General features: G+C 43.6%; 1 protein-coding gene and 1 pseudogene across 1 annotated transcript in view; one reads left to right on the top strand and one right to left on the bottom strand.

The window, feature by feature from the left end:
* LOC143270293 (uncharacterized) overlaps window positions 1-18,547 on the bottom strand; it is a 539,180-nt gene that overhangs the window by 439,168 nt on the left and 81,465 nt on the right. The window lies entirely within an intron of this gene.
* The window catches only part of LOC143270132 (excitatory amino acid transporter 4-like), a 28,591-nt pseudogene that overhangs the window by 1,122 nt on the left and 8,922 nt on the right, over window positions 1-18,547 (top strand).

The following is an 18,547-nucleotide window of genomic DNA, read 5'->3' as shown; positions in this document are numbered from 1 at the left end:
CCATATTTGAAAGTGGTAGCATAGAGCTGGAGTGATGACTCAGTGGTTAAGAGCACTGGTTGTTCTTCCAGAGGTACTGAGTTCAATTCCGACATAGTGGCTCACAACCATCTGTAATGAGGTCTGGTACCTTCTTCTGGCCCACAGGAGAACACTGTATGTATAATCTGAAAAAAAAAGAAAATGATAACACAAACAAAAGAGTCATACTTATAGACAAACCCAAGAAATGCATGTGCATATCTTTGTATATGATTCTATGTACATATGAATGTGCACACACACCTATGCACACACAAATGCACACAATGCACATATATATATCCATATGCACAAAACTACATGCACACATTCATTCACACAAATGCTCATCATGCACACACACATATATACCCATGCTCACACAAATGTACACATACTTACACACATACACACATGCACATACATACCCATATATACATCTTTTTATACATGCCCATTCATTCACAAACACCCACATTTGTATATAACACAAGCACACACACACACACACACACACACATACACATACCAATGCACAAATGTATCCATGCACACACAAATCCATGTAATACCCATGTACACAAATGCACCTCCTAGAATAGTCACTGCCCACCTTACTATACTCTTTTAGAGATGTATGGACAGTGCTTGGGGTTGAGATTCATAGTTCATTCCATGAACCTTTCCTGGCATTGCCTTGCACCCACACCAGCTCTTCTACCACCAGATCAAGTACTTCTCTTTTCCTGGTTAGCTGCTCATGAGGATGCTGCAGATGCTGGTGCTCCCCCTCATCGTCTCCAGCCTTGTCACAGGTGAGACCCCAAGCCACTGTGCATCTACAGGACCCATTCCAAGCCCACACTTGAGAAAAGAGCCAGGGCTTCCCCACCAATGGGGGTCCTTTCCAAACACATCAACTCAAGCTGTGCCCAGGTCTTGCTTCAGTCTTGCTGTCACAGGATCCTTGTGTCCCAATAACTTCCTTGTACTTGTTGTTGAAGGTAAAATCCCATCCTGCCAGAGCTCTGGTCTCTCCAGGGGGGAAAGAAATGCTTTGGAGGGTCAGGGGAGTTAGCTTGGATATGGGGTAGATGATAAATGGAATGTGGTTGAACATGGAGGAAGTGAGTGGGATGGAGGTGCCAGGATGGAGGGTGGAGGAAGGAAAGGAGCTTTGATGTGTTATGTAGCACCTTTTCTTCTGGATAGTAGTTGTTTTTGCTTCATGGCCATCGGATCTTCATTTTATGGTTCACCTTTGATGCTGGAGTAGAAGAGCATGTATAGGCAATATGTCAACAAGTGTGCATGGCTGTTGCCCTGGTTTCATTTATGTTGTTACAATAAAATATTTGACACAAAACAACTTAGGGGAGAAAGGGTTTATTTTAGCTCACAGTTCCAGGTTAGAGTCTATCACTCAGGGAAGACAACATAGGAACTTGAAGCAGTTCATCATAACCCATCCACAACCAAGAGCAGAGAGAAAATAAATGGACACATGCTTATTTGTATCAAGTTACATCTCTACATGTATACAGTCCAGAATCCCTTTCCTAGGGAATGGTGCTACACACAATGATTGTCCTTCCTCCTTCAATGTAATCTGGACCCCCCAGTCATGCCACAGGTCCACCTGATTTATAAAATTCCCCATTGAGCCTCTCTTCCTAGTGGTACTTGCTCGTGTTGAGTTAACAACTAAAACTACTCACCAGAGTTGTGTTTCAATACAACTTTACAAAAGTAAATAGTGCACCAGATTTAGGCCATAGGTGATGTTTAGTAAGCCTTGGGTTTAGGGACAGAAATAATGATCAAGACTGGTTTCTTAGGTTGGGCTTCTTTGAAGCCAAGCCTGACATGTAGATCTGGTCACCAGAAACTCACCAAGGGAGAAACACATGAAGAAGTAAAGATAGGAGGACACGATGAGAAAGGAAGTTAAGCAAAGGCATGTGTTCAGAAGAAGGCTGGTGTCTCAGTGTGCTCCCACTGGGCAGGGGCTCTGAAGTGTGAGCAACACCATGGAGGTGTCTCTCACCACCAATTCTGTCTTCATCTGAATCCCTGCACCAGCAATCATTGACTGTTGCAGAACAATGGGACCTTTCTGGAGGAGGAAGCTCCCATTCTGCTGAGGATCACTCTCAGGAGAAAAGTGCAGATTGTTAGTATCTCAAACTCATAGCAACTGGATGGTTGCATGGCCTGGTAGGAGATATATAGGTACAGCATGAACAGTATCCAGGCTAAATGTAGAAAGGGGTGGGTTCAAGTGAGGTGGGAGTTGTGGTGGACCCTGGGATGAAGACTTCAATGATTGTGATATTTATGGTGCAGGATAAGGAGAGGGTTGGGTGGAAGTTGAAAGGTTAACTTAGAGTAAAGGGGAGGTATTGTGATTGGTGCAGTTATTTGGAGTAATAAAATGGAGTGGTATGTGTCCATTTGTTTTTAGCTTGAGAATCAAAAACTGAATCATCCCTGGGTTGAACCACCAGTGGATTGGTTTCAAGATCCCTATAAACACCAATACCTGAGGATGCTGAAGCCCTTTCTGTAAATTGATGTAGTGTTTGCAGATGACCTATGCCTCTCCTCTCGTGTTCTTTCAGATCATCTCTAGGTGGTGGGTATACACTGTACACTGTAAAACTTTATTTCAAAGTGACACAAAACTTTTATTTACTTTTATATACTTATTTTGTTATTATTATGTAATCATGTGTCTATGTGGGTATGTACACATGAATGCATGTGCCCATGGAGGTCAGAAATGGGCATCAGATACCCTGGAGCTGGAATTACAAGTGGTAGTGAGCCACAGAATATTTGTGTTGATACTGGAATTTGGGTTCCCTGTAAGAGCAGTATGTGTTCTTAACACTGAGTAATCTTACCAGCTCCCTTTATTAACTTAATAAACTATAATCAAATTATATTTTGCCTGATAATATATTTATTTGTGATAGCATAAAATTTGTTGTGTAGATAACTCTCAGCATTAGAAGGTGAACCATGTTTTTTGTGGACATCTTCAGTTAAGGGATGTGCAATGAGTTTGAGCTGATGGTATGGAATGGGTGGACCAGATGGAGGCTAAAAGGAATGGGTGCTGTTGCACGAACTGCATTATCTCTTTTCTAGGTATGGCATCCCTGGACAAAAAGGCAACAGGGAGGATGGGAATGCGGGCAGCTGTGCACTACATGGTGACCACAGTCATTGTGGTTTTCACTGGGATCCTAATGGTCACCATCATCCATCTTGGGAAAGGCTCCAAGGAGGGGCTGCACCATGAGAGCCAAATTCAGACTGTCCCAACAGCTCATGCATTCATGGACCTGGTCAGGTGACATTCTCATTTTGTTGGGAGTTCCAGATATGCATGCACCAATTCTTTTCTATGAGAGACTACAGGAAAAGGTGGATCTAGTTTGGAAAAGGAAGCAACTATTGGTTGCCATTTCTGCCCTGGATCCTTGCATATCCTTAAGAAAGCTAAGTCTAGGTCTGATCTTTGAGCTCTGAGGCTGGAGAGGACACTGTTGTAGTATCCCAGGACGGAGTAAGAGGAGCTGCTGCTGTTCAATAGGTGTTCATAACCTCTTTGGTGAGCAAATGATTCTCTTTTTTTTCCTGGAGCTGAGGACTGAACCCAGGGTCTTTCACTTGCTAGGCAAGTGATCTACCACTGAGCTAAAACCCCAACCCGTGCAAATGATTCTCTTAGTCCAATAAGATTTTGCCTGTCAGAAGTAATGTCAAATCCAGTCATACTGTTCCTATGGTACTGACTTGGCACCGGAAGAGTTTAGGAACTCTTACGGTGTTCTCTGCTGCTATTATACACTAGCTGAGGTCCAATGAGATGGCTTAGTGAATAAAGGTATTTGCTGCCAAGCCTGACCACCCGAGTTCAATCCTCTGGACCATCCTCGTGGTGGAAGGAGAGAACAGAGTCCTGTAAGTTGTCCTCCCAACTCCATGTACATGCTGTGGCATATGTGTAAACACACACACACACACAAACACACACACACACACACACACACACACACACACACACACGCCTAAATAAATAAAAGTTAGGGCCAGTGAAATGATTTAGTGGGTAAAGACACTTATTACCATGCCTGACAACCTGACAGGATCCACATGGTGGAATGAGAGAACCGACTCCTACAAGTTGTCTACCTTTTATCTGTATACCATGGCACTGTGCCTCCGAATAAGTGTATTAAAATTTAAATGAAAAGTATACTTGAAACTGAGTTAGTTGTAAAATGAAAACAAAACCAAAGAACCAAAAGACAAAGGTTTATTTAGCTCATGTTCGGGATCTAGGATGTCCAACAACTTTGCACCAGCATCTAGTGAGGATCTTCTAGCTGCATCATAACACAGCAGAGAGCACAAGATGGTTATCAAGAGCAAGCATATCAAAAATAAGGCCACTTTCTATTACTCTGTAAACTTCTTTAGTCCAAGGCTCCACCATCACCTTTATGGCACTCAGATTCCATGACTTTGGGTGCGGCCTAATTATAATCAATCCATGGTAAGTTGCATCTGCAACTCTGAGCAGCTCTATGGGTCTGGGCGATCTCCTCTGGCCTTTGGTTACCTCCTGTGGAAGCTAGAGATGTTTACAGTGTTTACTTCTAGGGTCATTGCAGGGTTTATGTCAGATGATGAAGGGCAGGTACTTTGCTCAACCCTGGGCCCACACCATGCATTTTTATATTGTCTGCTGCTACGGTTGCCATGGTTATCAGTGCAGGAATGCCCTTTGGCTCACTCCCAAACTCTAACCACTTTCCCTTCTCTGATGTTTTTGTGCAGAAATATGTTTCCACCTAACCTTGTGGAGGCCTGCTTCAAACAGGTTAGGAGAAGCACATGGTTTAATGAAGGAGGGATGGATGGTGGAGGGAGCTTACTTCCCAAGGAGAAGGGTGGGAAGAAGGGCCTGAGTGGGGGGACCTTGGGGACGATTCTGGGAGAATATATGTACCACACATGACTATGTTGGTGATGCAAAGGGTGGCCAGGTTATGGAATTCATGGAGGCTAGGATGCTGGGGTCGAGGTTCTGAGACTTCTGATCACAGATGTGCTAAAATCTGTCTGAGCATGAGCTTGGGGTTCATAGTAGAAAAGCAGACACAGGCAACATGTGAAGAGGACTTACACTTTCCTGTAAAACTATATTTACAGAAGCAAGTAGTGGACTGAATTTGGCCAGCAGGGGGCGCATAGCAACCCCTTTACTGAAGGCTAGACATAAAGATGCAGACTATATATCCATTTTCTATGCTTGGTTTTTAACATCCTCACTATTTGGTTACTCATTTCTTTTCTTTGGTGAAGAGGATGAACCCCAGGACTTGTTTATATTAGGCAAATGCCAGTTACTAATTTCTTTTTTTATTATCATTATCGTTATATTTTCAGTGTGTGTGTGTGTGTGTGTGTGTGTGTGTGTGTTCGTGCAAATGAGAAGTATGGAACACAGGGCCTCACAGGCCTAACTCCAGTTTTTTATATTTGTTTTTTTGTGATATTTATGAAAGAGTTAACCACCATACTGAATCTGGTATCAATTTCTCTGCATTTCAGTTTAAGATGCAGTACAGCACACGAGTGGTAACCAGGATGATTGTAAGGACAGAGAATGGGTCAGAACTGGGGGCCTCCATGTCTCCCCCATCCTCAGTGGAGAATGAAACCAGCATCCTGGAAAATGTCACCCAAGCCTTGGGCACCCTGCAGGAGGTGATAAACTTTGAGGAGTCTGTGCCTGTGCCTGGTTCAGCCAGTGGCATCAATACCTTGGGCCTTGTGGTCTTCTCTTGGCCTTCGGGTTGGTCATTGGTGGCATGAAGCACAAAGGCCATGTCCTGAGGGACTTCTTTGACAGCCTCAATGAGGCTATTATGAGGCTGGTGGGCATCAGCATCTGGTGAGTAGTTGGTGGGTGCATGTGCCTGGGTGAGGCAGTGGTGGTGGTTCCTGGGGGTGACGGTGACCAGGCTGATGGGACTGTTGGAGACATTTGGCCCCTCATTCATCTGTGTGTTAGTTAATTGAATCATCAAATCATCAGTTCATTCATATCTTTCTGTAGTGAGTTATTCAGCAGTTCATAACTCCATTAATCTATTTACTCACTCACTCATTTGTGCATTCACTCTGTGATTCATTCACTCATTCATCTATGTTCATCCTCCCACACATTGGGTCACCCACTTTCCTCCCATTTTTGTGTAATAAAAATATGTTCTTAGATAATTTCATACATGTATAAAAAGTGTCTTGATAATACCCATATTCCCATTCTCCCTCGACTTCTCTCAGACTCTCATGTTCCCCTTCCAACTCTATATCATCATATGCATGTGTTTGTATATATCTCCCATTGATTCCAATGAGAACTGTCTGTATGAACATGGATGAGGGCATAGCCACTGATTTGGGCAACCTCCAGAATGCCTCATCCAGGAAAAAATTTGGCTTTCCATTCCCCAGAAGCCATTAACTCTCAAAATAGTTTCTCAGCTAAGAGCAGGGCTTGTGAGTCTCTCCTCAGTCCATGTTGGAATATTGACTGGCTTGATCCTGTGTCAATTTGTGCAGACAACTACAGTTGCTGTGAGGTCATTGTGCTGTTTTTGAGACAGGTCTTACTATGTAGCCCGGGATTGTCTGGAACCTGCCAACCTTTTCTGTCAGCCTCCTGATTAGTGGGATTACAGGCATGCACCACCACATTTCTGCATTTGTTAATTCAATCATCAACTCACTGATTCACTTCCTCATTCTTTTCTGCAGTGATTCAATTCAGTAACTTTTTCTTTCATTCATTCCCTCATCTATTTCTTGTATTCACTCATTCATTCTCATTTTTCTAGCACTGGCCCACTCACTTATCTTCTTTTGACCCGTCCAGCAGGCCAGGTTATTCGAGGGTCTCGAGGAGGGACCACCTGTGAATCAATGGGGGGCGAGAGGGAAAGGAGACCAAGCGCGTGAAGAAAGACAAAGCAGTCTGAGTTGCGTCAAGGCCTCGTTTATTGACTGGGTGTTAGAGCTTATAAACAGGGCTTCAGGTAGGGAGGGGGAGCAGGAGTGAGGAGAGGACAAAGGAAATTCCTAAGGAGGGTCAGCAGGAGGTCTCTTTGGTCCCAGGCCCCTGCAGCTAGCTGATTTAAAGAGGTTTATTTAATCCTACATTCCTAGGTTAGACTAAAAGCCTCTTATTTACACGAGGCTTGATAAATCGTGGCAGGTAACACAAGGTTCAAGACACAGCTGTCCAGAGTCGGTCTCCAACATATCCTCCTCTTTTCTCAAAAATGGACCAAGTCCATGTGATGGGGGTTGTGGAGGTCCGAGAGAGCCTCTGTCTTAGGCTATACAGGGGGACTCCCACGCATGGCAGGTGCCATGTTGAGCCGGTCTCAACGACCTCTGTACACTGTTGTCTCCTGCGTGGGCCCTGTACTATTCCCGTCATTGAGTACTCTCTAGCAAGACCGTGGGGACGTTAGGGCTTTAGGACACTGAATCTGAGTCCTTGATGGGGCTCCTGGCCAGCCTCCTTGGAATCTACTCTGTGATAATGAATCGAGACGTGTCGAGGTAAGGCCGAATCAATCTGATTTTTGATAAACCGAGTCAACTGCTGAAAGGCCCAGGGACCAAAGGTAATGAGAAGGAGAAGGAAAATAATCAGGGGGACCAGGAGGGTGGGGATCAGGGTAGAAAGCCAAGGGGATTCTTTAAAGCTTTTGTATAGAAGAGCAAACCCTGCTCCTAAGAGCAAGAGCCGCATCTTACTGAAGCCCCATAAAGGCTAATAAAGGAAAAACCCATAAGATTACAATTCCCATACAATTTCATTTCACAAGATCATGGTCTGGGTACAGAGTGATCACAGGCGGGTAATTTGTGTCAACAGGTACATTTTTCCTGAAACCTCAAGGGGGGGGGGTATCAAGGTGGGAGTGGAGTTTACACAAAGGTCACAGTGGTCCTTCCTGGAACACTTGCAACTATCCCAGTCACAGTTGAGCACATCTCTTAACAGAAATCTCTTTACATTGTTATATGGTTGCAGGGGAGATTGAACAATGGCTAAGTCAGGTTGCTCTTGGAACTAGATTTTTAGTTTCTCATTTCTTGGTGCTTGAAGTTTTCTCTTTTCCTTAGGCTTGGGGGTGTAAGCCTGAAGGGCTAGGGTCTTTCACTCCCCCATTTTTTTTTGGCAAATTTTAATCTTAAAATTATGTATGGCATTACATTTGGTACCTCATGGCCTATTTTAGTAACTCATGGCCTGTAATGGCCATGCATAGTTCATGTATAATTAGCCATCTTGTCTCTATGCCAGGGAGTTTTCTTTTGACCCAGCATTTCAGCCTTTTTTGAACAAGGAAAATGGGACGATGTATTCTCTTCTGGAACTGCTTCAAGCTGGCATTGGGGCGTCGGTATCAGGGCCCCTCCCCTAAAAGGCTGAAAAGCTGGTCAAAGACTGGGCAGGGGGCATTTGTCAGTAGCATGTAGCTGCCTGACACCATCGGGACAGAGAAGAATCATGTTAGCTGGGCTGGTCCACGTTAGCCTTTAGCACATCTGGAGCCCACAGTCATCTGGAGCAGTTGAGTCAGGAACTGAAACTTGGAGGTGTCTGCCAGCCAAGTAGAAATCTGTTGAGACAGATTTAAACTAGGAACAGAGGTTAAAATTTATGAACTTATTTGAAACCTTAGGTCCATACCCTTAGTAATGGGGAAAGCACTAATCCCAAGACCAGGAGAGAGGAAAAATACCATCTTTAGGAATACTTATCTGGGGTTCTTTCGACCTCTGTGGAGTGGGTCTATGTTTTTATGACTCTTTTGATCCTTTGAGGCCTTTTTGCAGAATGACATAAAAGTTTTAGATACATTAGTATTACCAATCTGTACTGAAATCCATATTGTAGACAAAGCAGATAATGGGTATCTGTAAAACAGCAGAAGTAGACTTATACCTTTGAGTCCCAACAAGAACTACAGATTTGGGCATTTTACTTCTGTCTAGAAAGCCAGGTGTAAGTTGGACAGAGATTTTAAGCCTGGTGAAAAGCACTTTTAGGTTTACATTTAGACATATCTAGATGACATCTAAAACAAATCCAAAATGTTGAGCTTGTGACTGGACAGTAAGTGGTCATTGCTCTATCAGCTCATCAGGACTCCTAAATGTTAAGCTCTGAACCATAAAACAGAGAGTAATCTGAAGCATATCTTATTTTAGACTAATATCTGAACCTTTATGATTATTTAAATCTTTACATCTTAGAACATTTTCTTAAAAGTGAGCTTACAAGCTAGCTATGGCCTTGCAGAAAGATCTGGTTGATGCTGCCATGCTGACAAAGTTAGAGCTAGCCTAGCCATCAGTACTGTCAGAAATCTGAGAAGGATAAACTATATCTGAGTGCAGACCAAGAAGCTTCCAATCCTATAAATTACAGTGATCAATCCCTACCCAGGTCTCTATAGCGTTGGAGGTACCAGTCAGAACAACATCAATCATCTACCACCATCAAGCCCATAAGGCAGAGTACCTTTTCTGTGGAATAGGGACACGGAAGACTGACAGTGTCCTACTACTTGTCCATAATCTGGGCTGGGTCCTGGAGGCAGGCGTTGCATTGGGACATCTTGCCCTGTGGTCAGTGTCGTTCACAATTTAGGTGGCATCTTCTTGTCATTCCATATCTTCTTTGGAGACCTTGGGAACCATTGCTAGGAGCTGGGGAGCTAGGAGTCTCTGTTTCTGATAGTAAGTTTTTAATCAAATAATTTAAATGTCATATTCATCAGATCATTGACAGGATTGAGGACCATTATCTATTAAATGTATCTGAGCCAAACAAATCTAGGCCTAATCTTGAAAATATCTCTAAGTTTGGTAATAATGACCAGGCTAATTTGTTTTCCTATAGATATATTAGTCAAATATACCTCTTAGTTTGTTTTATTTTAAATAGAACCGTTTATGTTTTAAACTAGTATCTGGATAGCCAGATGACTAGTATTAACTTGTATTCCTTGACACAGAAGGACATGCATGCAAACTCAGACATTCAAAACCAAACATACATGTGGCCACATTTTCATTCATACCTGCAGAATAGACAGACATTTTTAAAACTATGACCCTTTGGAGTCTCCATGTAACAGCAGAATAGCAAGAGAAAGAAATCTGAAACATGTTTACTTAAACTTTAAAGTTAGACCTTAAAGTTTCATTATATTTTTTTAAACTGTCATGACATGCTTAAGCCTTTAAATTTTTATATCTTAAACTGCTTCCTCAAGTCAAAAATTCATTTATTTAAACTTTTATTTTAACCAACAATAATTTGAAACCAATTTTCTTAAATGATGGCAAGTATTTGTAACACATTCAACTCAAATGACCAAAACCCATGTAAATTTTTATTTTTCCTGTGGAAACAAAAGCATAATTTTTCTAGTATCTTGACCTGGTAATTTAACATTTCTTTTTTAAGCAATATCATTGTTATGCCCAGGTCTCCGTCTCCTCCCCAAAGAAGCCATCAGAGACCTCAGGTACAGAATGCAAAAGCAAGGTTTATACAAATGAAGTTTACAAGCCTCGGCAGGGGGGCTAGTTCCAAACTTCTCACACACAGCAGGGAGGTTGGAAGGAGCACATGTCTTTCTTTGTGAGGCTAGCACAGACCACATAATTCATCTCCCACCGCCCACATCCCTCTTTAGGTTCATATCAGTAGTTTTTCATGTTATCTTTATTTCTCATTTGTTTAGCAACCGTGTTTAGGAGTTTTATGAGCTGTCTCCCGGGTTTGGGGAGTTTGGGGAGTTTGGGATGTTTTATGACCACTTAGTCTCTGTCAGATGGTCATATATCCTAACTCTGTGTTTTCTTAAGTTTCTGTAGTTGATAAAGCCACCTGGAAAAAGGCGTCTAAGTTCTTATCTACATTTAAGAATCCTGGTTTTAGCTTCTCTTTGTCTGTAGGGGATGAAGTTGGGGGGGGGAGGTTACTGAGGTTTCACAATCAGGACAGAGAAGGGTTAACAAGAGAAATTCCTAGCTGGCAGAAGAGACTTTGAAGTTATCACAGTAAAGGAAGGGAGGGGGAGCAGTGGTCATAAAGTATGTCCTTGGCTGCCAGTGTTCCTGAAAAAAAGTTTTTGTTAACTCCTCTGACTAAAGTCAGATTCTCTGTTCAGTGTTCACACAGTTTTGTCAGTTGCAGGCAGCCATTGCCCTGTCCAGAGCAGGACATGAGAATCTTAGCCCGCCTGTACCGAGAGCACGCACCCCCACCCTCGTGAGAGCAGCCAGCTGCCTGTAGTCCAGATAGCAAGATAGCTAGGAAGGGAGGGAGGTGGCCCTCGCTGTGCCTCTCTCTCCTTCTCCCCAGGGAAAATAAGGGAGATGAGTAGCAGAAACAGATGACAATTACACAGGCAATCCAAGTACCAGCACATCAGCACTGAGATGATGATGGCCTCACTCACAGCAAGCAAGCCCCTCGATTGTGGCTCGCACATCCTTCTGGTGGGCTAGGCAAAGGTCTAGTGGAGAAGAAGGGGACTGTCCCATAGCGTCCGTCACAGTCAAGTCAACAATGAGAACAGTTAACACACTACACACAAGACAAAGGGCACACGAAAAAAAAACTTTGCCCCAACGAGACAACCAACAAAGCTCCAGGAACAATGACAGCCTGTGGAGAGTGACCCTCCAGGCTCAATCACACCAAAAACAATCCAGATCAAACAGACATCAGGGGGCTTTCACATCCCTGTCAGTCAGACATGTACCTTATTTCTTGGAAGAGAAACAGAGTGTAAAGTAACAATGACCACAATAAAACATACAAAAAAAAAATCCCCCACAAAATGGCTCTAACAATTTCCCGGAACAAAATACATAGTGGCACTTCCTCCCACCATGGGGAAAGGTACCCAAAAATGCTCCTCTCCTGAGCACTCCCTGGAGGAGACTCCTAAAATCAAATGGTCACCTCTGAGGTGGCCCCAAATGGCTCGGGACTAGGGGGTCCCTTGCCCAAATCAGGGAATGAGACGTCTCTCTTTCCCTCCCAGGATCACTGTCCGGACACGTCTGTCCCAGTGAGAGCCTGCAAAGTACAAATCAGTCGACTGGCACAAAACTTAACGAGACAAGACAGAGACAGAGACAAGACAGAGAGCGCTCTTACCGATAGATGTCAATAAACCTCTGGACCCTTGAGGGTCCCGGTGGGTCTTTTGGTCTTTTGTTCAATGTGATTTGTGACAACCTCACTCTTACCGTCTTCTGGGATGGACACATCGTTTAATAGGTCCTCAGCAAGTGCCAGAAGATGTGACACCCTACTATCCTTTTCTGAATCCTTTAAAACATCTCTGATTACTCCATAGAAACTAAAGAATGCATCGGGGACGTACTCTCCGTCCTTAAGCAAGTTATTGATAGCCTTTCCAACTTTATTCCACGTCAAAGGGTAGATGCCCGGGCCATTAATAACCAGCCAGGGACATTTTTCTTCCACAAAATAGAAAAACTTAATTAAATCTTTTTTTTCTTTCTTTTTGACTCTTATTCCCCTCTCCCTGAAATCTTCATTTCCTAAATGAAGAGAGCCTCTTTAGAGAGTGCTTTACCCATTGATTGATGAACGGCACTTACCTCAAGGCTGCCCGCGGCGCACGAGTGATGCTGTTGGGGCACCTCTACCCTAGTGAGTCTGGCCAGACCCCGTTTTCTCTTTGCCGTCCAGTAGTGAGCCACCGTGCCTCGAGCCCCACGTTCGGGCGCCACTTGACCCGTCCAGCAGGCCAGGTTATTCGAGGGTCTCGAGGAGGGACCACCTGTGAATCAATGGGGGGCGAGAGGGAAAGGAGACCAAGCGCGTGAAGAAAGACAAAGCAGTCTGAGTTGCGTCAAGGCCTCGTTTATTGACTGGGTGTTAGAGCTTATAAACAGGGCTTCAGGTAGGGAGGGGGAGCAGGAGTGAGGAGAGGACAAAGAAAATTCCTAAGGAGGGTCAGCAGGAGGTCTCTTTGGTCCCAGGCCCCTGCAGCTAGCTGATTTAAAGAGGTTTATTTAATCCTACATTCCTAGGTTAGACTAAAAGCCTCTTATTTACACGAGGCTTGATAAATCGTGGCAGGTAACACAAGGTTCAAGACACAGCTGTCCAGAGTCGGTCTCCAACATTCTTTTAAAGTCTTTTTCTATTTATCAGTTAAATAATTTCTTCATGTATCTATTCACTGATAAATATGTTCATTAGTTAAATTACTTCACAATTATCACTCTATTACATTTAACTATCTATCTATCTATCTATCTATCTATCTATCTATCTATCTATTGTGTCAGAGTACATGTGTATGGATATGCAAACCACAGCATGCATGTGGACATAGAGGATAAATTTGTGAGAGTTAGTGCTCTCTTCCTACCATGTGGATTTCAGGATCCAACTCAGGCCTTCAGGCTTGGCACAACGTATCTTTACCTGGGGAGCCATCTTTCTGGCCCCTGTAATTATTTTTAAGTGCTAGGGTTGAACCAAGGCCTTATGTCTACTAGATAATCAATCACTCTACCACTGAGGTGTACCTTCAGTTTCCTAAATAATAATCTTTTTTCCCTGGTGCTCAGGATGGAACCTAGGGCCTTGAGTAAGCTAGGCAGTAACTGTGACACTGAGCTGTAGTATTAACACCATTAGTTAAGACATTGACTGCATTTGTGTATTTACTCACCCAAACCAGTACACTTGGATTCACTCCCAAAACTGTTGATTTATGTATGCATTTGCCATTTTCTCATTTACTCCCTCAGATATTCCATTTATCTCTTCACTTTCATACTTACTCATGCCCTGTTTTATTTTCCTTTCTACATTTGGGTATGGTGTGATGTGCATGCGAATGTATGTTATTTTTGAATGAGTGGGGGGAAGTATGTGTGTGGTGGCCCAAGGGCATGTTGGGTATCATTTTCCATAGCTCTTATACCATGGCAACTCTTATAAAGGAAAAAATTTAATTAGGGCTGGTTTCCATAGCTCTTATTCATTAAGGAAGGATCCCTCAGTCAAATCTGGAGCTCAAGGAAGTGGCTCAACTTGCTAGCCAAATTGACCTGACTTCCCTTCTGAGGCTGGGTTGGCCTAGCCTATCAAGCATTACATAGGTTTTGGAGGGTCTACACTCTGGTCCTCATGCTTACATGATAAGTGTTTTAACCACTACTCCATCTTCCAACACCCATGTCCCCTTTTCACATTAATTTTTTTCAAAATTATTTCACTCTTCACTAGCTCATTCGTCTAGCAGACAGTTTCCCAGGCTTGAGACACAGTGATACACTGAAGTCATACTTTATCTTGAAGAAGTTTGTAAAATCCAGGGGGAGACAGATGTAGACCACTATGTGTAACACAAAGCCATAGGTGCCATAGCAAAGCTCCAGCAGTGGTGGATGGACCCATATGCAGTGGATGCTCCCTGGGAAGATGAGGAGTGAGCCATACATCTGGGCTTGAAAGGAGAGTAAGAACCTAACTAGATGTGAAGAGGAGAGAGGTACATCACCAACAAGGGAGAGAACAGGCAAAGCCTGAGAAACGCCGAGTGACTGGACAAAAAGGACTCTAGTTTCATTTTGGTTGCTGTGATAAAATTCTGACATAAAGAGCAAATGATTATTTATAGCCTCACATTTCTAGGTTACAGTCCATTATTGTAGAGAAGACAAAACAGGAACTTCAAACATCACATCACAGTGAAGAGTAGAGAGAATCAACACATGAATCCCTGCTTGCTTGCTTGCTTAGTTTCAGCCAGCTTCTTCTATTATTACACAGTCCAGGGCCAAGCCCATTAAATAGTGCTGCCCACAGTGGACTATCTCTTTCTACAACAATTTGCAATTAAGAGAGTCTCCCAAGCACATTCCCATAAGCCAACCTACTCTAGATAATTCCTCATTGAAACTGTCTTCTCAGGTGATTTTAGGTTGTGTCAAGTTGAAACTTCAAACTAACTAGCACAAAAAGCAATTTGTGGAAATTTAGAAGGTCAGAGATGGGGATGTTTTAGTGTCTTGGTTAGGGTTTCTATAGCTGTGAAGAGACACCATGAGCATGGCAACTCTTATAAAGGAAAACATTTAATTAGGGCTGTTTTACAGTTCAGTGATTTAGTTCATTAATTTCATGGTAGGAAGTGTGGTGGCATGCAAGCAGGCATGGTGCTAGAGAAGGAGCAAAGAGTTCTACATCTGGACCTGCAGGCAGCCGAAAGAGAGAAACACACTGGGCCTGGCTCAAGCATCTGAAACATCAAAGCCTGCCCCCAATAACACACTTCCTCCAACAATACCACATGTAGTCCAATGAGGCCATACCTCCCAAAAGTGCCACTCCTTATGAGCCTAGGGGTACCATTTTCATTCAAACTGCCATACTTAGTAATTAATGCCTAAGGACCGAATTCTGAAGGGAATAGTCATCTGGAGTTGAGCTGAAAGGGGCTTGAATGAGAGAATGAGATAAAGATTCCAGAAGGCTCAATGCTGATGTTGTAGGAACTTTTCTGCTTATCAGATGAGCAGTGAGTAACCAATGTGAGGTGGGTACATTCATAGAATCCAATTGTATTAATTAGCTTTTCTGTTGCTATGACAAAATGCCCGGGAAAACCAATTTAAAGAGGGAAGGTTTATTTTTGCCTCACAGGTTTGCAGGAAACAGTGCATGGTTGGCTGGCTCCATTGCGTTTGGGCCATGATGGTGAATGGATATAGCCAATGCAGCTGCTAACTTCACTGCATCTAGGAAAAAGAGAGGGAGAGAGGGAGAGACTGCGGAGAAGATATGTCCTTCAAGGGTATACCCCCAATGATCTACTGCCTTTTATGAGGCCTTTCCTATAGTTTGCTCCCAATAGCTCATTCAGCTATGATTCCATCAATTGATAACCCATAGCAGAGATTGGAACTCTCATGAACAGTTAGCTTCTACAGGTCCCACCTCAGAGCACTGGCCTTCAACATATGAGCCTCTGGGGAAATATTTTGGGAGAAAACCCTAACAACAATGCTATTAAAAATATTTTATTTTATATATGTGTGTGGATGTGTAAGTGGGTGTGCAGGTGTTTCTGTGGGTACCCATAGAGACCAGAAAGTGGTGCCATATCCCTTGAGCTGGAGTTAGAAGTGTTTTTGAGCTGTCCAGTGTGGATGATGTGTCCAAAATGAGAATTTCATCATTGAACAGCAAGTACTCCTAACCACAGGGCCATTTCCCCTGTGTCCCAGTGCTGGCTTTGATACTCGGGAAAGGTTGGGGTGGAGTTGTGGTTTCGTGGTAGGTACTGTCTGGCTCCTTGAATCTATTTGGGCAAAGTTTGGGGAATGCCAGCTCCAGACCTGTGAGGAAGATCATCCTAATACATATGTGCCTTGCCCAGGTATGCACCTGTGGGCATCCTGTTCCTGATTGCTGGGAAGATTCTGGAAATGGAAGACATGGCTGCCCTTGGAGGTCAGCTGGGCATGTATACTCTGACTGTCATCATTGGATTGTTCCTCCGTGCTGGTGGTGTTTTGCCCCTCATCTGCCTTCTTGTCACCCATCAGAACCCCCTCCCATTCATTGGGGGCCCGCTACAGGCCCTCATCACAGCCATAGGTACCTCTTCCAGGTATGGCCTTTCCAGGAACTCTCCCTGAGTCCATTCTTCATCTTTCATAGGTTCTTTTAGGTACTCTCCTCTCCACCTCTCCAAACACCTCTTCTGGTTATACAATAGTATTGGGTAACTCTTGAAGCTTTCTACTGGTGGCCTATACTTGGGGATATAGTCTTTGTCTTGTGATGACTCTCATAACCTCCTTGTCTCTTTTGTTTCTCTAGGTTATAAGGAGGAGAGACAGATGCCAGTTCTTTGTTTAAGGTGGTACTGGGGGTGAAACACAAGCTCAGAGAGTCTTGGCTTCTTAGGCTTTCCTCTCCTGTTTGTGCTTTTAGGGGCTTAAAAAGTGATCCTTATCTCTCACCATCCAAATTTAAAACAGCTTGACAAAGTATCCTAACATCCAAACAGATAGGAGAAAATATTTTTTATTGTCCTCATGATGATTGGAGAATGTGCCTTTTGATCTTTGATCTGGGGCTAAATAGGATTGATACTATTGTACATAGAATTAAACCAATCTGATCAGTATGGAGCTAATCAGCCCCTGCTCCCACCTCCAGTGCTGTTTCTGATGCTTGGCAAAGGTTGAAATTGAATTGGGTGCTTTGCAGTAGGCAATGTCTTGTTCTAGGGCCACAGACTTGAGTCCAAGCTTTAAGTTTCATAGCATAAAGCTGACCACACAGGGGTCAGTTCTTGCAGACAACCTGACCCCAAATGAGCTGCCTACTCTTTCTACTAAGTTGCCAGTCAAATGAAAGTATACTCTGTGAAGTAGTTGGGGAGAGCCCTAGCTGCTGTAGATTGGGTTGTTTCTTGTGCAGAAAAACACTCTGTCTTTTACTGTTCTACTTTCATTTCTGTTGCTGTGACAAAATACCCTGATGAAGGGTAGTTTAGTGTGTGAGGAAGAAATTTATTTGGCTTACAATTACAGGTTATAGCCCATTTCTGTGGGGAAATCTAAACAGGAACTTGAGGCAGCTAGTCACATCACACTCAGGCACAGAGAATAAATGCATGTTTGCTGCTTTCTTGCATATGCTCAGCTTGGTTTCTCCACTGTTAAATAGTTCAGGACCCCCTGCCTAGGGAATAGCACCACTCATCGTTGGCTGGGTTTTCTCATATGAATTAGTTAAGACAATCCCACATAGATGATTCCCATAGGATGACCAAACATAGTGACCCATGGAGACTCTCTTCTTAGGTAGTTCCTGGTTCAGTTCTTGATAATTGAAGTTAGCCATCATCGTTAGGCTTCGGTGTGGAAGTCAGCAATCTGGAATAGACTGTCATAAAATCTTGGTGTGAATGGGTCAAGAGACATTCCTCTGGGAATGTCTACCTCTGAGTTCTCTCTGCATTAGGAGTCCCACTCCCCCATGCACAACTGTAATTCCCACTTTCTACTCCTTGCTCACATTCCAACCTGTTCTCCATGTGGTAGAGGGGAGCCCTCCTTTGGCCCTTTGCTGCTACTGCCCTCTCCCCATCCTTCAACTCCCTATTCTCAGCCTCCAGAGCTCTCTTCCCCCAGCTCTGCAACCCTGCCTATCACTTTCTGATGCCTGGAGGAGGGCCTGGATGTGGACTGACCCATCACCAGGTTCCTGCTGCCTGTGGATCCACTGTCAACATGGATGGCACTGTACTCTATGAGGCCTTGGCAGCCATCTTTTTTGCTCAAGTCAACAACTATGAGCTCAACCTGGGCCAGATTACCACAATCAGGTGAGACGATG

Source organism: Peromyscus maniculatus, chromosome 22 (genome assembly GCF_049852395.1).
Source record: "Peromyscus maniculatus bairdii isolate BWxNUB_F1_BW_parent chromosome 22, HU_Pman_BW_mat_3.1, whole genome shotgun sequence".
Lineage (NCBI taxonomy): Eukaryota > Metazoa > Chordata > Mammalia > Rodentia > Cricetidae > Peromyscus > Peromyscus maniculatus.
This window is presented reverse-complemented; position numbering and strand designations above follow the sequence as displayed.